General features: G+C 37.9%; 2 pseudogenes; both read right to left on the bottom strand.

Annotated features, from left to right (window-relative positions):
• Window positions 1-4217: 4217 nt before the first annotated feature.
• LOC111552406 lies at window positions 4218-5529 on the bottom strand (annotated as a pseudogene).
• Window positions 5530-5746: 217 nt separating this feature from the next.
• On the bottom strand, window positions 5747-6004 carry LOC111552405 (annotated as a pseudogene).
• Between the last annotated feature and the right edge of the window lie 2128 nt (window positions 6005-8132).

Genomic DNA, 8132 nt, shown 5'->3' with positions numbered 1-8132 from the left:
TCACAGAACCATGTGACTGCTTTTCCCTGAATCCAGTTCTAGCCCTTCTCCCTGCATTTAACTAATGCATTTAAGCGTGCCAGTACATGTACACTAGCAAAGTATTGTGTGAGAGTAGTTGTGGTAAAACATGGAATTGTAGGAAGGGTAAAATTCTATAAAGTTATTTCAAGTCTATGCCTAGAAAAATATGAGATACAGAAAGCTACAGATATTTGCTGTCAGAAATAGGAGATAAGTGGTTAATTGCTAGAAACTGGATAACAAAAACAATTATAACTACTAGTCCATCATAAGACCATTCACATAGTAAAGTCCTAACTCCCAAGTACCTCAGAATGTGTCTTATTTAGAAATAGGATCATTGCAAATATAATTTGTTAGGATGAAGTCATACTAAAGTATGGTGGGCCTCCTGTTCCAGTATGTTCACCATGATGAACCATACACAAGGGGAAATTTCAACACAGACACATACACAAGGAGAAAACTATGTAAATATTGGAGTTATGCTGCCGTAAGCCAAGGAACTAGAAGGAGCTAAAAGAGAAATTTGGGACAGATCCTTTTCTAATACATCCAGAAGAAGCATGGCCCTGCCAACATCTTGAGAACTTGTAGCCTCCAGAACTATGAGACAATAAATTTCTGTTATCTAAATAACACAGTTTATGTTATTTTGTTATGACAGCCCTAGCAAAGCAATACATTTACCTTGCTGAGGCTGATGTAGGGATGAAGAGAGCTTGACATGAGCGTATGTAACAGTGAACTAGAATAAGTCCACAGAGGATTGGATGCAATATAGCTACATAATTTGCTAAACTCACTTTCCTTGGCACTTAGCTAAGGTGCTTCAACAGCTAAGATCCTAGAATGTACAGATAAACTGATCCAGTGAAAAGGAGAACTCAATACTCATCTTATCCCCTTTTATTAGTTTTCATGAAATCCTAAATGTGAAATCTTGAGAATGGGGGATGGGGCATTAAAAAATCCATCTCTGCATCTCAACTCTGCCTGTTATCCTGTTTTGTTTATCAAAATTTCATTGGTATTTCAGAAGAATTAAGATGGGAGCATAACAATGCCCCCCCAACAGAGTTTATCATACAGATTTGGACCCTGAAGCAGCCAGACATCTGATTTTTGAGTGCTCAGCATCTATTCTTTTATTTTGCTAAGGCCACACCAAAGTGTTCCCTGGGAAAGGATCCCTTCCTCATCCTGCTTAGCCTTGGAGGGACAGTCAGTGGAGGATCCACATCTCCTCCTCTTGCCAGGGTTTGTGTGTGTCACAGAGGCTAAAACAATCACGTGCTTTCTTGTGGGAATTTGGACCTTGTCACAAGAACAGAAACATTTGGAATCAATTTATTGATAACGAAATGACTGTTCTTTTGTTACTGGTTATAAGAGCCTCAGAATTGCCTGTTCCTGTCTTTCCAAAGACCTTAACTTCTCTTTTGGTGCTGTGAAATACTCAGTTTCCAATGGATTAGCTTTTCATAAGTTAGTAAGGGTTGTTTTCTGTTGCTTTCAATTGAAGATTCTCAACTAATTCAGCATACCATCCCATTTAAAGTTTTCTAATATTCTGATACTGGTATTTATGGGGATAATAATAGTAATAGGGCATTTAAATTACTTATTCGATGAATATTGTTTTGAAGATTGTTTTCCTCTCAAAATCATCTAGGTAAAGTACTTTAGCAATTAACTCTGGATCAATTGTGGTTAAATTCTGCATTGAAACATAATAATTATGAAAACTACCCAGGGTTTTAACTTTGGAGTATGGAAATACTTTTGAATTTAAATGGCTTCTCCAACAATTTACATTGTTCCTCAGTCTCTTTGTATACTGTCTTTGAAGAATAAGATTAAAACTAGAGGGAATGTTTTCCATTCCCTGAAAATGAAAATTACTGGTAGAAAAGGGAAGAAAGGACATTCATGGTAGCCTACACAGCACAATACAAATAATACTTAATTAATGTTTTTGAAAATACTTTCTATTGCTCAAGAAAAATATTCACTTGTTTATATATTATTTGTCATAATAAGGGGGAGAAAAAGCATCCCAAATTTTGATAAGAAAAATATAAACTTTAAGGTTATAGAAAAAAACCCAAAACAGTCTATTTTATTTCATAATACACATAGCATTGACTTTAATAATTTTAAATATATAGCACATCTCTTGTTATTTTGGTAATAATTCTAAAATACATACAACTTTGACACAAATATATAAGATGTCTAAGTACTGTAAAGTACCTGAAAATGGCTTAAGTAGAAATCAAGTACTTTTCCAAATACTTCCTTTCCAAGTTCCAAGTTCATTTCCAAACATCTCATTTCTAAGTTCATTTCTTTTCTATCCCTGTAAAATTCATCATCCAAGACTGCAAGCCAGAATCACATCTGTCTTGCAGCCTTGGCTTATGAATTTTACAGTGATAGAAGACATACTCCTGTCAAGAACAAAATCTATATACAAACAAAATCTATATATATTTTCTAAACAAGGAGATACTTTAAAAAATTTATTTCCATAGGTTACTGGAGAGCAAGCGGTGTTTGGTTACATGAGTCAATTCTTTAGTGAGATTTTGGTGCACCATCACCCGAGCAGTATACACTGCCCCCAGTTTGTGACCTTTTATCCCTCACCTTCTTCCTACCTTTTCCCTTTGAGTCCCCCAAGTCCATTGTTTCATTCTTGTGCCTTTGCATCCTCATAGCCTAGCTCCCACTTATGAGTGAGAACACACATTATTTGGTTTTCCATTCCTGAGTTACTTCACTTAAAATAATAGACTCCAGGCTCATCCAGGTTGCTGAAGATGCCATTAATTCATTATGAAGAGATAATTTTAAGGGCTCAAGAGAAGTTATAATGTAAAAACAATTATAAAATTTTAGACATTTTGTTATGTACAACTATAAATTATTTAGGTTTAAAAATAAATGTAAAAATTTTCACTAAGGAAGACCAAAATGAAACAATATTTTAATATAATTATATTGAAATTTATCATTTGTATTACTTCCATTTTATCTTGTATCTATTCTAAAATTATATATGTGTGTATGTCTAATCACCCAGCAGATTCTTCTTGCTTGCTGCACAGATAAAAGGCCAATTCCTGAGACAATGGTATTGCAGTAGAGAAAGAGTTTAATAATTGCCGGGCCGGCCAAGTGGAAGGACTGGAGTTATTATTACTTAAATTAGTCTCCCCAAAAATTCAGAGGCTAGGATTTTTCAAGGATAATTTGGTGGGCACTAGGGAATGGGGAATGCTGATTGACTGGGTTGAGGGTGAAATTATAGGAGATCAAAGCTGCTTCTTGCACTGAGTCAGTTCCTAGGTGAGACCACATGATCAGTTGAGCCACTTTGTTGGTATGGGTTACTTATCTGGATGGTGCCACCTCATCCATCAGAATGCAAAGTCTAAAAACCACCTCAGACGCCAATTGTAGATTTTACAGTAATGTTATCTAAAGAAAAAATTGGAAAGGGTATGAATCTTGTAACCTCTGGCTATATAACTCCTGTCCACAATTCTAATCCTGTGGCTAATTTGTTAGTTTTACAAATGTGGTTTTGGTCACTAAGCAAAAAGAGGATAGTTTTGGGAAGGGGCTGTTATCACCTTTGCTTGAAGGTTAAACTATAAAATAAATTCCTCCTGTAGTTACCTTGGCCTGCACCAAGGAATGAACAAGGGCAACTTGGAGGCTAGAAGCAGGATGGAGCCAGTTAGGTCACATTTTTTTTCACTGTCATTGTTTTTCTATGTCAGATTTTTCTCACTGCCATAATTTTTGTAAAGGCAGTTTCAATTATATGCATGTATATACATATATATATGTATATAATTGTGTTCAATGTAAAATTTAAATACATACATTTTAAAGGTTTTTTTCCCCTTTAAAGTTGATGAAAAATGTCTTACACTTACAGTCAGAAAATCTGGTGATGAATCCTACTACCCTTCTAGTAACTGACTAATAAATGCCATATTGAAAATGTCCCTTAGTTTCCCTGAGATTCAGTTTTTTATTGATTAAATGTGTTATTGATTAAATTTTGCCTACCTGTATCAGTTAAATAGGGTAAGTTATACTGTGCTAACAAATTACCTCCAAGTTTCAGTGGCTTTAAAAGAACATCCTCTCTCTCTCTTTTTTTTTTTTTTTACTGCTCACCTAAGCAACGTGTCAATGTTGTAGACATATTCCATCCCTGAGTCTATGGCTCCATTGCCTTCCATCTCATCACCATCATGGAACAAAGCTTGTGGGGGCATTACATCTGGAATCAGATCTGCTTCTAAAAGAAATCCAGGCATTACCGAATGAGAGGCAGCTGTCTGGTGGATGGGGGCGGTGGGGCGCAGAGAAATCCAGAGGAGAAGTAGATGGGCTTGTCAACGTGGTATGGTCAGAGGAGCTCAAAGATGAAAAGTCAATCTCTTCTTTCTTAAGAATCACACCTGACTTGTGGCCTTGGCTTTGGATTTTACAGGGATAGAAGACATACTTCTGTCAAGAAAGCCAGCCACTTCCTTCTGGGCTCTTCTAATGTCTTTTGCTTCCTGAGCTCAAGACCTTTTCTCTTTTAATTCCGTGGCAGATTCCACAGGATTCTAACTTGCCTGTTCTCTAAGTCCCTGAACAGTAATAATGGGATCTAAAGTTAGTTTTGAGGCTGCTTTTACTTCAAACTTGGGGCAGACAACTTTTTTTCCTTAGGCTTCAATGTTGAGGGTTTGTTATGAACAAGCTTCCACCATCCTGGTTATCCAAATTCCTGAGCACCTGAACAGAAGTATATGGGACGTCTCAAACTGAGGCAACCTGCTACTGTGCTCCACCAGTTTGAAGTCTTTTTATTTTTCCCTAGTAAAAAAGTCCAATGTTTCCCAATAAAAGTACAGATATCTTTGTTCTACCTGAAATAACCTTGTTGTCCACGTCCTTCCAGAGACAAATTGTACATTGCCAACATGATGACTTTGCTGCCATGTCAGCCTCAGCCTTTTATACTGTTCCTTGCCATCTGCTGAGCAATCAGAAAAAGTAAATCTAAAAAAAAATCACCCTTAACATAACTGAACTGTCCCCTCAGCTGTCTCATTGGTATCCATTTTTCGAACTTGTCACAGAAGCAGGACAGCTGCTTCTCCATCCACAACACATCTTCTTCATCGCTGTTAGGGAATCCCTGCTCTAGTCATGACATAAATCTACTGATGTCTGATCCTCCAATTTGACAATCAGGGGAGTCTCTCTCTCCACTTCACTTTCATCCAGCCCTTCTGAGGTAGATGTTATTGTGGCTCCATCACTGTGTTGACTGATTGAACTACTCAGGTGGATGTAACTATCTCTTCCTTCCTTCTCACAGGTTTAGCAGCGCTTTTCAGTCACAATCCTAAGCTCTGGACTGCGAACTTAACAGGACTTTTACCAGGATCACACAGACAGAAACTCGTCAGGAGACTGTACACCCATATTTCTTTATTCAGACATAAGGAACTTTGAAAGCAGTAATTTACAATATATGATCCATTGTCCTTTATTTGATCAAGTTTAAAAAGATAGTGACTAAAAAAAGATTAAGATACCATTAAGCTATTCTCCATCAACAGGCACAGACACACACACACACACACACACACACACACACACACACACACACAATGTCATCTGTCCCATTGATATTTCACATTCATTTCAAGTTAAGTTTTTTGAAATCCTTTGCCAATAATGTCTTCTGTCTTTCTGCTTCAAGTTGCTCGGTTAAAATAATCTGTTCTCCCAAAAGACGAATGTTTACCTTTTTCTAATTTTGTCTCTCAGTGTCTCTGATAACTCCATCATGAAGCCTCTGCTGGTCCTGCCATTGCTCCAGATGCATGCTGGCCACCGTGGCTGCTGTCAGCATCACCACTGAGAGGCCCAGCAGTGCCTTCAAACTCTTCGACATCCCTCTGCCAGCTTCCAAGGCCTCTTTCTCCCACCTCTCAAGGCTGGTTAGTAGCATTTAATTTAGTTCAACAAACATCTATTGACTGTCTATTATAGGTAAGGCATCAAAAGATTTACTAACTAGTGGAGGAGATATACAAACAAAAATGATCTATTTTATAAGTCAGAGTAGAATATGTGGTGGAAATAAGTGCAATAAAAGAAATATCTGGGGAAAGAGAAGGAATAATATTCTGACTTGGGGTCCAGATAATGTTTCACAGAACTCTAATATAAGCTGGGCCTAGAACAATGAGTAGGGTTTCAAAAGCAGGAGGAGGGGAGGTATATGCAAGGTGGGGCAGAGGAAAAAATATTTCAGATTAGAGTCAAAATATGAGAAAAATCATAGTGATAAGAAAATGTATGGCCTATTTGGGCAATGTCAAGCAGTCTAGCATGACAGAAACATTTTGTCTGCGTGTGTGTGTGTGTGTGTGTGTGTGTGTGTGAGTGACTAGACCATGAAGAGCCCTGAATGCCATGCTGAAGTGTTTAGATTTTATCCCTTAAAATAGATGCCCTAAAAGGTTGCCCAGCTAGGGAATGATATGTGCAAACTTTTGCTTTAAGAATATATATAGCTCTTGAAACTGAGTGAAGAGTGATTGATAGACTGATAGAATGACAGTTAGATCTTGTGGAACAAATTCAAGCTAGGAGATCCAGAAATAAGAATGTGAGAAAGAAAACAGGAGGGCAGAGAGAATGGAGAGGGACCGATACAGAATATTGTGGAAGTGAACTCAACTGGACTTGACAACTGCCTACATATGGATAGCAAAGGAGGGCAGGAGTTTTTTACTTGGGTGATATTCACATTTTCTCAGCATTTACTCCCCTCCCACTAGGGGTCATGCAATGACTCCACCAAATTCAGGCAGTGTCCCTGGTCTCTTCTTTAGTTTTTCCTTCCTAAATTCATTCATATTGTTGGGCATACAGATTTTGCCTCACTGCCCATGCTTTGAGCATTGATGTACATACAGGGTCTATAATCATAGAAGCAACCTTATGAAAGAACCGTGTCCCAGTGATCTCTTAATACTGATCAGTAGGATTAATACTTTCCCTACCACTGGATGCAGACTTGAGCAAGCTCCATAACTCGTCCGTTCATCCTGAAGTAAGAGAAAGAGTTATAACCACTTTAAATGACTTGTCTCAATTAGGTAAAAAGAATATGTAGTCAAATAACAAAACTTAGAACGTCATTTAAAGTATAAAACCACTCTCCCACCACCCCTTCCCAAGCTGGGGTCTGCTCTGCAATGGGTGCTAGAAGCTCAACTCCTAACATTTCTTCTCTTCCTTCAATTTGTTAGACTAATGGGAAGAGAGGAGAGAGAAGGGAGATGGAAAAGTTATCTTTGTTCTCGTTGTAACATGACTTTACTCCCTTGGAGCCTGACTGATGATAAAAGCTAATTCTTTAGTGGGCACTTTGGTGGAGTCATTGGAAACCCTTGTGTATCATCTCATCTATGGTTCCCTTGGTTCCCTTGATACAGATAAAAGTTTCCCTATTTTATCTGGTCACTTACTTCCTCTGCAGCTCTTAGCAATTCTTTGGTTCACCTTGAACTCTTGTCTGCTGAGGCCTCAGCACAGGCAGTCCTTATAGGGGAAGCTCTAATACAACTCACATGCTGGCTGACCCTCATCTGGTCCATGCGAAGCATAAACACATTCTTGACTCAGACAATAAATCAGCAGATAATAAATTAGTAGTTAATAAATCAGCAGCAACATGCTCCTAAAACTGCTAGCCAGACCATCCCAAACCCTAGATTTTCTGTGTATGAGTCAAGCAATAGGCTGCTATGTCTCCATAATACATAAGACTCATCAAACTCTAGGCAATCCCTATAAACTCCCTCTCTCCAGTTTGCGATGAGGCACAAACAGCCGTCAACTTTCTTTTGTTCTTCAAGAGGTAGGGCTTGAGGATGGAAGCAGTAATCCACAAAGACATTTTCCATGCAAAGATAGTTTCTACTTTTGCTCTCATTACTATTTTTAAACTTCAAAAAGGCTGAGACATTTGAGAGAATCATGGAATCAGTCATTAACCAAATTCATTAAAA

The sequence above is a fragment of the Piliocolobus tephrosceles genome, chromosome 8, assembly GCF_002776525.5.
Source record: "Piliocolobus tephrosceles isolate RC106 chromosome 8, ASM277652v3, whole genome shotgun sequence".
In the NCBI taxonomy this organism is placed as follows: domain Eukaryota; kingdom Metazoa; phylum Chordata; class Mammalia; order Primates; family Cercopithecidae; genus Piliocolobus; species Piliocolobus tephrosceles.
This window is presented reverse-complemented; position numbering and strand designations above follow the sequence as displayed.